Source organism: Centrocercus urophasianus, unplaced genomic scaffold, assembly GCF_019232065.1.
Source record: "Centrocercus urophasianus isolate 14NV4802_14NV808 unplaced genomic scaffold, USGS_Curo_1.0 seq_10, whole genome shotgun sequence".
Taxonomy (NCBI): Eukaryota; Metazoa; Chordata; class Aves; order Galliformes; family Phasianidae; genus Centrocercus; species Centrocercus urophasianus.
In genome coordinates, this window is record NW_024884142.1 from 86,317,972 (window position 1) to 86,332,091 (window position 14,120).

At 43.4% G+C, this 14,120-nt stretch overlaps 1 protein-coding gene across 1 annotated transcript in view; it reads right to left on the reverse strand.

Annotated features, from left to right (window-relative positions):
* Positions 1–14,120, reverse strand: part of TP53BP2 (tumor protein p53 binding protein 2) — a 41,452-nt gene that overhangs the window by 24,780 nt on the left and 2,552 nt on the right. The window lies entirely within an intron of this gene.

A 14,120-nucleotide genomic window follows, 5' to 3' on the forward strand; every position in this document is an offset into this window, starting at 1 on the left:
TTTTGGATGGCCCATCCCCTGGAGGCACTCAGGCCTAAGTTGGATGGGGCCCCAGAGAGCCCAAACTGGTGGGGGGCAGCCCTGCCCACAGAGCAGCTTGGGACTAGATAATCTTTAAGGTCCCCTTCAAACTAAACCATTCTATAACGCCATGCTGTGCATAGGGCCAGAGCCACACTGCAGGCCTGCAGGTGGGATCAGCTAACCACACACGCCTATTAGATGGGGAAGGCTGACAACTGCTGTGCTGTAAACAGCACAGCACGCTGAAGTACTGACCTAAATTAGGAGACAAAGCTTTCCAAACAGCACCTCCATATGCTGCTGGCGTCTCATTATTGCACACTTGCTTTACGCTTAGCATTTCTCAAGGCTGACAGTGAGGGATGTCATACACAACCAGGTAAAAATACTATTTAATCACAAAAACTGTGGCAGAAAAGTATAGATAAAAATCAGACTCTCAAACAGCTTTAGAGCAAGGTTATATAGGAACACAAGACACAAACTCTTCACATTTAATGCTGCATAATCTTGTACTCATCTAACTAAACTGCACAGGTGGTGTGTCAGCAGTAAGATTTGTTAGTTTTAAAAGATGAGCTCATAGAGAGGAATTAAGAGCAAGTTATACAAAAACATGGTATTGCACACAAAGCAGACCTAATTTGACCCTAGCAGGGCTGTTCACTCTTCAGTGTGCCTGTTTATCTCCAGTCCTTAATCCTCAGGATTTACAGACACAGACAGCTACACAGGAAGGATCACGAGTTGTGGTTTCTATCCACAATGCTCAAGATAATTACTAACACGTTAGGCTGAGAGCACTCAAACCTGTTGAGCAGGGGACGTGAGAGTGGTATCTGCATTAAATCTGTCCCCCATGTTCTAGGAACTGGGGATGGGGGGAAACATCACTTCCTACAAATTACCTAAAAACACGTCTGCACAATTGAGGTGACCTTCACAGTTACCTCCTTCCACTTTCCCTGAGCTCCAAGGACAATTTCAAGACCACTTGGAAGTCCTCCAAGCACTGGCACATGCTGCCCAGAGAGGCTGTGGAGTTTCCTCCTTGGAGATCTCCAAAAGCTTCCTGGACGTGGGCCTGGGCAGCCTGTATTGAGTGTCCCTGCTTGAGCAGGGGTTGGACCTGATGGACCCAGAGATCTCTGCCAGCCTCAACCACCCTGTACTAAAAGATGTGCTAAAGTAAAGGGAAGAAAAATCTCAGATCTTATACTTTCTTTTACAGACAGCACCCAGACAAACAGTGCCTGACAATACCTGACAATTCCATATAGCCTTGGATTACATCTTTTCACTCTTTTAAATTTCGAAGGATTGAGTTTTAGGAAAGCTCAGCATGTATAGCTGAGAACTTTCAGTTAGAGATCTTACTCTGGCTAAAATTCTGAACTAAGAATCCCCCAACCCACTTTTCCCCTCAAGACATTACTCACTGTTTGTAAGTGCTGAAAAGCTTTACAATGTAGAAACATCCAAGTAATGCAGCATACTTGCAGGAAACCAGAGGCATGTTGTAAAAGGAACAGAGCAGCTCCCTTTAAAGTCACATCACAGATTTCAGCTGACTCTGCTACAGCTCAGAAAATAAAATTTTGCAGTTACAGAGCCACCAAATGAGGCAGTTCGATCAGGTGCAGCAAGGGCACAGTGATGACCAAGGGCACACAAACTAAAGCAAGGGATCATTTTTGCAAGGAATGGCTGTGATGAATGACTTACAAGCAAAGTACCAGACATAAAGGAGGTCCTAAAAAAGCCTGGCACACAAATCTAAGAAAATCCAAAGTGGTATGAACTAAAACTTGCATCCTCCCAACACGTAATGTGTTATTTTATTCCAACCTGTGTTATCTGTGCATCGCTCCAAATACAGCCACTAAGTCTGGACTGTAACACACCCAGGACCAGGAAGAGAAAAGCAACCAAAATAAAGGAGGACATAAGAAAGCATCAATTAAAGCGAGTCACACCCCACCTTACTCCTCCTCTCCTGTACATCTGTCCTAAACAGCCTAACATCTGCCTGCACATCTGACCCACACGCTGTTAAACTCATCAACGAGATCATCTCATATAATTTGCACCTGCATCACATACAGCCTAACTTATTTGCAGGTGTTGAGGTCTGTTTTCAACTTGAACCAAAACATTTAAGGATAGCTCTACAGAAACATTAGACCATGACCATATTAAAAACAACAAAAAAAAACAAACAGGTTTCAAAACTACTTGGAATACAAGTTAAAACAAACACGTTAGAATTTACATCTTTATAAAAAGACACCATTTTATATCAACAACCAGCTTTAGTAAGAAGAGCTCAACTATTGATTAAAATTGATTAAAATATTTTTCAGCTTTGACAGTGCTTCTGTAAGGAGCAGAGATCTCATGCTATAAAACTGATACCACACATCTTAAGTATTAGAAGGCTGTTAAGTTGTATGCTTCCTAATTAATACAATAATAATAATCAATTATATTAATAAGTTTCAGCCGCAGCAGTAATTCTCAGGATGAGTGCATTCAGTGGAAAACTTGATTATTCTGCATGATACAGTTTAAAACACTGAATTCCTGAAGCTACTTTAGTTCAAAGTTTGAGAGGATAAGCATAGTTTTTCTTTCTATCCCTCCCTTCCCCCAGACAGCCTCTAGCCAAAGATCTAATTCACATCATTAAACTTCAACAGACAACAATCTTCCAGGGAAAGTAGCTTATGAAATATTACATCCAAGAAGGGAGCTTCTTAAGAATACTAACTTACCCGTCTTTTTCAGTACTTCCTCAACTCCTAACCTCACGCAGTCCTTTCCTGCAAACCACACAATATACAATACGAACTGCAGCATCTACTCATGAACTATTTTTCATCTTCAAAGCATTCTACAACCAGGAAGCCCTGACAAAAGCAAGCAGTTTCCGACTTTACAGACTGGGAGACTGAAGCAAAGCAGGCAATGACAGAAACAACACTATTTACTCATCAAACAAGCATACAACCTCCTGAAATCATGATTCATTACCTTGCATTAGAACTAATAATATAATTGTACGCCACATTCTATATTGTGTGCTTTAGAGTGAACGCTACTGTTCTTGAATCACACAATACTCATGTTGTTGGCTGTTTGGTTTGCTTCCATAGCACAGCCAAATAATGGTTTTGGCTTGCATAACAAATTTTCTTAGATACCAATTTTTAAGGAAGTGTTTAAAGTCACTGTTAAGGTTAACACAGTAATGCTTTGCAGTCGTATTCGCTCTCTTGTTACCCGAGTTACACCTACTGACGTAGGCTGCAAAGGGTTCAAGATAGGTAATATATTTTCCTGCCACACGGACAGCATGCACACCTGATTTGCTGTACAGACAAGCTTCCAAGAAGGAGCTCACTGCATGCCCTTCAATGACTTCTCCACAGAACACGGTTACACAGCAGCAGTATGCTTCTATTCTGAAAAGCCACTGTTTCAAATGAGAAATAGCTTTTTTGGAACAGTGCGTGGGACGGAGAGAAATTACAACAACACAATTTAGATCCCGAAACTAAAACATTTTAAGAAGTTAATTTTAGCACCACACAATTTTTATAATGAATAGATTAACTATCAAATTTTAAGTACAGATGACAGAAATAACTGATTCCACCCACAGACTCAATAACGAAAGTTTTAACAACGAGGGATTTTTTCCCCGATAAGTACAAAAATCCTTCAAACAGTTTTAAAAGGAAGCAGCTTACCTAGTAGGAGCACTGACGCTGCACCTTCCTAGACAGCCATAAAGAAATCAGATACTAAAATAGATATTTTTGCTGACTTGATGCAACTTCTTAAAAAAAAAAAGAGAAGACAGCCTGCGCGATGGCAGATTTTCACGTTCTAATAAACAGCATTTGAAACTGGTACATGGTTACAATAAAAGTTAAGACCTGTAAAGTGTACCTTAATAAAGTAAATTAGCGACCCTGTCATATGAAGTCCCTCAGAACCTTACAATAGCCCTTCCGTAGGCAACACACTCACTTATTGTACCTGCAGATTAAGGGAAGCAAAAGATTATATAATAGACTTACTAGAAGACAGGCACACGGGATGATTACTAACCCTGATTTTTTTTCATATTCAGCTGTTCAATAAAGCTGCGTTGAAACAGAAACGAAGTGAAGTTTAATGTTTACCCACAGCCACACCAAAATACATGGGGTGAGGTTCCTCCTGTCTCATCTGCAGCGCACACTACTCCGTTTATATTGCACTGGCTCTTGGCCATAAGTGTGAGAAAGGAAGTTATGATGCAAGGTAGGTGGAGTACTGTAGGAAGCACCATAGAATTGTTCAAATTATTCCCAGTCTATATAAAGAACAGCCCTTTTTCCTTTCAATTGTATCACAAGAGAAAACAGAACTCAGCCTCTACTCTCAAAGGCATGGCAGTTTCTGCTTGTATAGATCATTTTTAAACACACGATCAACTGATCTTTGGTAAAGATGTCAGTTTTTCCAGCATTTAAAACATCTGTATGCATTTCTGGGCAGGAAAATGAGAATGGGAAACAGTAAAGAGGAAGCTTTGCCCCTCCCCCCCCCTTTTTTTTTTTTTTTTAATCCTCTACAGAATGAAAGCCATCTGCTTTTGGAATACAATAGTGCACTGGACAACAGCTATAGCACAAACCTCAGTCTTTGCCATATTTCATCCCCCTATCAGGCACACATCTGAATCATCATTATGGGAATCTGAAGACTTGCAAGGAAAACAAAGTTCTGGCCAAGCACTGTCACCAGCTGCAGTTAATGGATGGTTTGTGACCCACCTACTTCACAGACAGCAGCTCCAAAGACAAAACTCAGGGCTCTGCATCAGGCCTACAGATGAGGAAGGTGCAATTTCAACCTTCCTGCCAAACTTAACAGAGTATCATCATTATCATCCTAGTTTAGCTGTATTGTTTTTCTAGAATCTGTCAGACATAACCTCATGACTGGTAAATAGAGGGTTCCTAACCTACATCCTCCTACTTCTGCAGGGTATTATGCACAAGGTCATTAAGAAAACATCTGTGTCAGCAAAGTCTTGTACTCTGCATCCAAGATGCATTTTTCTGACTTTTTTTTCTTCTGTCATCCTTAGACAAGAACAGAGCAGAACTCCCCACATAGGCCGGACAGCCGAAAGGTCTGGGCAAATAATTATAATTGTGAATGTCAGATGAACACTGAAACTCAAAACTCAGGAGGTCAAGTCACCACACCACATATCACTGAAGGAAAAGGGTGTCTCAACTCAAAGGGAACTTTTAAAGCCACTTTCACACTGCAGGAATTCATCCCAACATCAGCCTTTGACAGAAGGAAATGCTCTAGAAAAAAAAAAAAAAAAAAAAAAAACACAAACAAACTGGCCCATACATTTTAAAAGAGAAGCAAACCTAGTTTCAATAACATACATAGGAAACCACAGCCTTTCACTGAGCACCCTCATTAACCAACACATTGTGTATAGCTGATTCTGTTCAGACCTGAATCCACACTTGGATTTCTACCAAATTAGTTAAACAACTCTAGGAATTCAGGGTAAGCAAACCCTGACAACGTTCCTCACATTGTACCACACCACAGCATGCTCACACGCCTCATCCCATTACCATCTGTGCTTTGAAGTTCCTCTCCTTCCCACATTCCCTTCAAGTACTCATCCCCTTCCCCACTCAAAGCTTTCTCCCCACACCACTCCTTAAAGCCATCAGTCACGCACTGTTCAACACTGCACAAAATCCCCACGCTAGCTGACTGAAGAGCCAGCCCTACGCAGTGATCCCATGGCCAGTGCTGCTGCCCTGTTTGGAGATGCTTCTCCTTGTAGAGTGAACGACAGGAAGGTCAGGTATTTGGAGACTTGTCCCTTGAGTCAGGCTCTCTCTGAACTACTCAGTGCTGTTATGAACACTTAGTACATAGGAAGAGTATAATTTCCAGGCACGCACCACCACCTAATTGCTACAAAAGCTCCTACATTCTGCCTGATTCCTGTCAGCCCCACTGGCTTTACAGTCCAGCCCATTCCTCAGTGTCACGACACACGCTGCACCTCACAGAAGAGCCTAAACACAGCATCCATGCATAACGAGCAGGGTTGTGAACTCAGACTTAAGCCTGAATCATCTCAATTTTCCGTATTTGCATCAAACCCCAAAGGCAGTTTTTGTACCAAATAAACAAATAAAAAGAAACTAAGCTGCTCTTGTAGCTCTAGACATGCCCATGCTGGGAATAAGCATTCCTATTTTTTGAGCCTCCTGGACAGCTATAGACCCATGAGAAGACAACCCAAGTGCTACCTGTTAGGATGCTTGAGAGCTACCCCTCTCAAAACAGATCTTTAAAGAGCAAGTATATTCTTATGATGGAAAAAGCGAGCCTAGTAGCTCTGCTGGTAGCCAAAGAAGCAGGCTTCATACAATCATAGAGATAAACAAAGTTACACCTGCACCAGGGATGAAAGCATATTTAACCACCTACACCACAGCAGTGCAGGCTGTCACAGCGACCTGGCAGCTCTACCACCCACACCACACCGCCTGCAGGCTAAGGCACCAACACATCCTCACACTTAAAAATACCAAGTTTCTACTCTTTCAGTCAACACGTAATGATCTTGCCAATGAAAAGACACTCAGCGTTCACACCCAGGAGGTTCTGTGCATCAGCCCACCAGGACATGCAGGTCAAACCCAATGTCTGTCACACGACACGTGCCCGACCCACACACCTGGCTCACTTATTACCTTCTGCTTACCAGCAGCTCCGGGAGCACCCTCGAGGAAGGCACAGTATCAAAGCAGAAAGGAGGGATATTTGTAATGAGACAGTATCTCAAGCAGTTTTAAAAGAGAGCAATTGAGCTGAAGTTCTGTTGATTTCCTGTTGAAACAAAGCACGTAGCAAGGAGAAAGAGACACAGAACACTAGTTTACTCCAATCTCTGCAACTTCATAGAGAAGAGTGCCTGAAGTGTTCTGAAAATACCACTCCTTCCTTCATGTTAATCACTCCTCTAAGAAAACAACTGCCCACACCTGCGTCCTCCCTCCATGAAAGATCTCTGACAAACCCAGTGCTCATGACCTACAGAGGTGGGTCAGCAGCCACACAGTTTGTAGCAACTGAAACAATGACGCATATTCAAGCACACGAGAAACATCTCCTTTATGCTAGGATTCCAGAACAAGCTGTCCAGCCATCCACTTCCACAACAAACAAAAAGGGAAATAAAGAAATTTCAGGTCCCACAGCACATTGGTCCGCATGTTTTACTGCTTTCAGAGTGAGCTCTGGCTTCCTACATACATACCTCCAGGAAGCAAAGGCTTCCTGCTGTATGAATTGCTCACTCTCACCAGAAAAAAAATACATCCATGTTAGTCCAACTTAAATAATGAGGATACCTGGAGATGTTAGAGAAATCCTCCCAAGACAATGTGGAACACAAGGAAAGCATGCAGCATCATAGAATCATAAGGTTGGGAAGGACTAGTCCAACCACCCTCCCATCACCATTGCTACCACAAGCTACTAAACCATACCTCGTAGCCCCTCATCCAGACCCCTCTTGAACACTGCCAGGGATGGTGACTCCGCCACCTCCCTAGACAGGCCACTCCAGCATCTAACCACTCTCTGAGACAAAAAGTTTTTCCTTATCTCTAACCCAAACCTCCTCTGGTATAACTTGCAGCCATTTCCTCGGGTCCTGTTTGTTGCCTGGGAAAAGAAGCCAAACCCCTCCTCATCACGACCTCCCTTCAGGAAGTTGTAGAGTGCAATGAGGTCTCCCCTGAGCCTCCTCTTCTCCAGACTGAACAATCCCAGCTCCCTCAGTTGCTCCTCATAAGATTTGTACTCCAGACCCCTCACCTGACTGCTACAGCTCAGCCCACCTAAATGGTGAACTGCCAGAGACAGCAGTCATGCCCTTCCCCACCAGGTCAGATTACATACACACGTGGCAAATCACTTCCATCACACAAGCTTTCTTGTTCCTTTCCTGCCTGTAGCGTAGGTGGTTGTTCCTCCAATCAGCCATCATTCAACTCCTTGCTAAATTCATTGGGAAGCTACAAGGGCACGTGGCTTGGGAGGAGGTGGGAATCAAAGGAACAAAGGCATCCATTTGAGTAGCATCCTACTATTAAATTAATTAGGTGTAACATCACACCATATCCTTACAGTAGGGCAGCCCTTTTCAATTTACCACCACTTCTGGGTGTGAATGCATTTCTGCTACGATGGAAGTATCCTCTGAAGAATGATGCTCACTTGTTGAACTCAGATGATTGCCAGCATACTGAAAGCAATCTGCCCATGGTAATGGAGGCTGACAACATTGCCACCAGCAGTGTCAAAGACAACCACAAGGAAGTGTCCATGCTTGGTGATTGTATCTGTTTTACAACAACTAAAGTTATTGTTCAAAGCCAAGAAGAACTTTTGTTCCACCACTTCTGGGCTGCAAACACACAGGAAGTCATTAGGAATTGTACAGATACTGAATAACATTGCACTACTGTGGCATACATTCAACTGGCACAGAAGACACATTGAGCTTTTGCACCACAACAGATGGATTGCTTTTATTTTGCAAGCAAAAAGAGAATGATGGGGGCTATTCCAGTATGGGAAGCAATGGCTATTGGTCTAGTCAATCACATTATAAGAGGATATGTGCAACTTCCCTACTACTAGTAGAACCAGGAGGAGAAACTCAGCCCTACCAATTCACCTGTTGTCCCACCAAGCAGCCAGCTTGATCTAACCCATACTCCTGTAACAGAGCTTTACCTTTCATCAACAACACTCAGCTCCTGTATCAGGAGCTGCAGAAGGCTGGCAGACTGTGCAGCTGATCACTGTCTGACAGGTTTTATTTGAGTACCACACACTCCCAGGGGCACTTTCCAGGCAGTACCAAGCTCTATACAGACAGCTGAGAAGTCAAGGAAGGGAGAGCAGTTCATCAGAGCAAAGCAGCTGGCCTGCTGAGTGGCTCTGCATGCTGCCATAACCAAAATCACAACAGAGCTCCCCACAGACGGCTGTGTGTGAAATGGTGGCCATCGAAGTGATGTCACAGCTACTGGTACTGACACAAACAGAGAAAAGAGAAGTTTGATTAAATCAACATTTGTATTTGGCATGATTCCTCAACATGTTTCTTTTGCCTCAAAAATTACAGAAAACACTCCCCTCAGCCCACTTCTATTTGGCCAGTCACTCAGCTTCCCTGAAGGCAGAATACATTTTCTCTTCCCAACCTCAACATTGGCTGCTTTCAAGAGAAGCACCCTAAGTAATACTAGTTTTGTGCAATGCTAGGAAACCACACTGCAGAAAGGCCTCGTGGGCAGGACGTATGTATGATAGCACAGGAACAATGCTGCAGAGGCAGGAGGTATGCAGCGCTGTTTCCATAGCTTCCCTACACAAACCTTACATGTAGTAAGGTCTGTTCTCAGAAAGCTGCAAGACACATCGTGGGTCTGCAAGGGAGGGGGGAGGGAAGGCAGGCCAGGGAGGTAGCACTCATAAGAAAGACAAAAGTAGAGAGTACAAAGGAGAGCTATGAAAATGGAGAAGGGTCTGTAAGGAAAGGAGTGTGAGGAGTGGCTGAGAGCCCTGGGATTGCTCAGCTCAGAGCACAGGAGCTGAGCCAGTGCTGCTTTGCCATTTTTGGTATCTCACAAGAAAGCTTCATGGCACTCTCCAAGTGGTCTGGAGTGTTTCACCTGGCTCCTGTACAACCTGCTCTTTCCCTGCCCTGGCCCTTCTTTTGCAGGCAGAAATCAGCCACATTCTCTCCTAAGCCAGACAGGCTTTCCTGTAGCACTTAATTATGTTGAGAGGCAAGCTGTGGGAATCCCATCCCTGAGAGGATCTTCCCAGCCTCGGGATGCTCCAAGTCTCTGACTTCCCCAGAGAAGGCAGGGCAGGAGCTACAGATCACTGCACTGCATGACCCAGATACCAGTCTGGGTAAGGTTTTGCATTCGGGGGAGTACACTTGTGTGGGATGAGAGCAGAGAGAGAGGGGTTTGGATACAGACCAAGTCACCACTTCGAAACAGCAAGGAAACTATCCCTGATTTATAGCTATACACAGATATGCCAGGAGCAGCTGAAGAACAGCCTCAGCTACAGTTATTAGGATCCTTTTTTGGATGTTTTTGTATGGTTTGTTGGCTCAGTTTGCTCAACTTCAGCTTTCGCAAGAGGGATGCTCTGCATCAGTACCTGTGTGTGGCCTCCCAGCTCCTGATTCACACTGCAGCACACAGGCAGCTCAGTACAGTGTAAGACTCAAGTGGGATAACAACGACAAAATTAAAAAAAAAACCTGATGAAGATCTAAGAAAAATATGATCTCCTTCTTTAAAGAAAAAAAAAAAAAAAAAAAAAAAAACTAAAACAGAAACTTAAGGTAAGAAAAATATACAACTCCTGGGACTCTGCCTTAGCTTTCAATTTTAAGAAACAATGGGATTTAGCACTTCACTACAATTGAGGGAAACTGGTAATCTAAGCCAAGATCTAAATTGCTCCTTAAGCAGTTCAACCTCACAATATAAGAGTATAAAAAGACATGGGTAACCTCTTAGCTTGAGAAAAACACCGAGAGAAAAAAAAAAAAGTAAACCTCCTTATACCCAGGATATGCCTTAACCAGTGAACAGCGAATATTCACTTCACACACATGCAAAAGATGTGTGAACAACCTTCTCTTTTAAAGTCTGTTCTCAAGGAAGCACCCTCAGGCCACCTGACCTTACAGAACCATATGCACAGGAGATGCAGGTGCTGGGAAGACACAGTTACCATACACCAGCTCATTTAACTCTTAGACTGGACACAGCTATAGTGCAGCTACAATACCACACCACAATATACCAGTGGGTTTGACTCTAGGGGAATCCTGTCTCCCAAATCCCAAGCTGAATCCGCTGAGTGACCTTTAACAGGTTGCTTAACCTCCCTGCAGTTCCAGTTCCCTTCAATAAAAGCTATGATCCGGTATTTTAGAGACCGGATTTTGATATTAAACAACTGAGAAGAGCAATATCAGAAGCTTTTAGGTGAGCAGTATGAAAGCATCCATGTTTTTAATGTAGTCTGGGGACTGTAAACAGAGAACAACACAAAAATATGGATAACTGCAGCATGCTTGATACTAACATTCATACGCTTTATTTTGCAAAAGGATGATTTAAAAAAAAGAATCTAAGAGTAGGATTTACAAAAAGGTGAAGAAGTCCAGAAGACTCCTAAACCCCCTTTTTCTTTTAAATAGAAGCCCACACAAGCGAGAGTGCCACACACAGCCATGCAAAGGCTCAGTAGGAGGAAAGACCTGGAAGCATCGCTGCAGTAAAGAAGAAACTATTACTGAAATAACATTACCATCTCACTATTGAAATTTCTTGGCATGGATGCCACAGCACTGAAACACAAAGGACTCATCATTTATGCATAACCGAGATTGAGTTAAACATCCACATAATGCTGTGACTGTGGTGAAACCGGTGAGGATGCAGGCGTGACCAACTCTAAGCACTCAAAGTGAGACCCAGAACATTAATGATTAACAAAAAGCAAACAGAAAAAAGCAAGTGGGAAACTGCTTTATGCATGTCCAGCATCGTGATGGGATCATGATTATTCTCTTTCCCCCATTCACTTAACGTGCACTCTCCATACCCCAAACTACAGCAAAGAGTTATTCAACACTGCTTTAAACAGCCTTTCAGGCATTTCTGTGGAATGTGAAACTTCTGAAACAGTTGAGCAACGGTGACTAAGGTAATTAGGTACACTTCTCATGATATCCAGGATTTCTGGTGAACTTTATACACAGTATCATCTGACTCTTTAAGAAACAGAGATCAAAAAAGACAGTTGTCTGACTCAGAAGTGACTAAGCCAGGAGAAAGCAGGCCTGGAGATAATAAAACTGAGAGCAATGAGAGGTTTCCCAGAGCACTCAAGAAGAAAGCACCCCCCCCCGAGGGGCTGGCAGCAGGACTGCCACCATCCCACGGCTGGGTGGGACCAGAGGGAGAAGCCCCAGGCACTGCTAGCAGGGGCAGCAGATGGCAACCAGGCTTTGGAGGGCAGCTCTCAGTCAATAACCAAAAGGAATGTGAGCCACATTGCCACTTCCACTCTGCTAGTTTGTTCCTCAGAAGGTACCTTCACACCTGCCTGTTTCAAAGTCCAACTGACTCACATGGAAATGAACCTCACAAAGCAGACCTGATGGTCAATAAAGCAGGAATCCGATCTGGTGACATTAGAATTTAAAACACTAAATCCTGCGAGTTTTCCCCCATCCCAAGCCATAGCAGCAAATGCTAGTCCTTGAAGCAGTAATTGCAGGAGTCCCACAAGGCACTCACACTTTGCTCTGCTGCGCAGATCAGAAGCAGCATAATCAACCACCTCCCCCAGTCCCACTGCTGCAAGAGTTCATAATGCTGCCCTTCCCCCACTTCTGATAAAAACCTCACAAAGAAATGGAGGTACACAACGCTACTTGGCACACATTTCAGATGGGAAGCCACCTCAGAAAACAATAGCTTTTCAAACAGCTTTTTTCATAAAAAAAAAAAATCCATGAATAGCAACAACATGAAAGAAAAAAATGCACTGCAGAGATCTTGAGGTAATGTTTTCCTAGAGGGAATAATGATGAAGGTCACAACACATAAGAGAAATGCAAAGTGAAAGAAGCACAGAGGTCAGAAAGCTGCCCCCAAACAGCCACCTAAGTCTTTTTCAGCATTCCAGACACTTGGAACTTGAATACCACTCTAAAATATTTAAATACAATCACAATGCTGGAACTTCTAAATGCCTGACATTAACTAGGAAATCATTCAGAATAATACACAACCACTACTAAATACTTTAAGACATATGCTCAGAAGCACCCAGTCTGAGTCCTGTCCGTGCACTAAATCCATACAGACAGATAAGAACAGCAGTGCTATATGGCTGATAAACCTGATCAGAGCTTCAATAATTAACAGGCTGCAAGGAACGGCACTGGCATGCCACAGATCACTTATTGCCATTAAACTGCCGGTGCTCTGCAAAGCTTTGCCCCACTGCAAACTCCACAGAGCTCGAATTACACCACTGCAACCCCACAGACCCCACTGCAAACCCCTTTGCATCCATCACACCATATAAAGCAGTGCAACTCCCACAGCTCCCATAAGCACTAATGTAAATCCCACTGCATCCATTGCACCATTACAACCTCCACTGCAAACTCCATTTCCCCATGGCCCCCACTGCACTACTGCAATGCACTGCAGACCCCCTTACGGACCCCACAGCACCATTACACCCCACAGCACCCATTACCTTACTCAGAAAATAACACATGGCTATTGGGAAACTTCAGTTCCAGAAATTCTCCTTACTTGCGATGATGGATGGCAAAACTAATGTAGGAATGTAAGCACTCTCTGGTTTCCCAGTTTCTCCCTAACAATGTATCTGTCTGACTGATCCATCCTGATACCAAAGAGGCTCCCAATAAGCACAGCACGTGAGACAAACTGTAAAATGGAGCCTCACCCAGATCTTTGCCGGAGAGGGGGGGAAATATTAAAAACCTGACTGGGCACTAAAAGGTAACTCCATCTGTGCTACCTCCCACTACCTGGAAAAAAAATTTATCCAGTATGTATAATGACGCAAATTACTTCTCAATGCATGCTCATCTTTAGGGTAATAGTGTAAAATTAGGGAGAGAGACCAATTATGCTGCAGAAAAATAGGCTATTTTTGAAGGTGTTTCCAGCTCCTGTTCACCGCTTAACAGGACCAGTCACACTCCCACAAGCCTCTGGCAGATGAAAGGTGAGAACTTCTCACAGCTCATCAGCATTAACCCTATTATTACCTTCATCAGCATAGCTATACACAAGTTGCCTTCTATTACACTCTTAGGCACACTTCTAATCACATTGTCTTGACACGTGGTTAGAGCGCAGTTTAGCGTCTAGCTGCTATTACCAGCACAA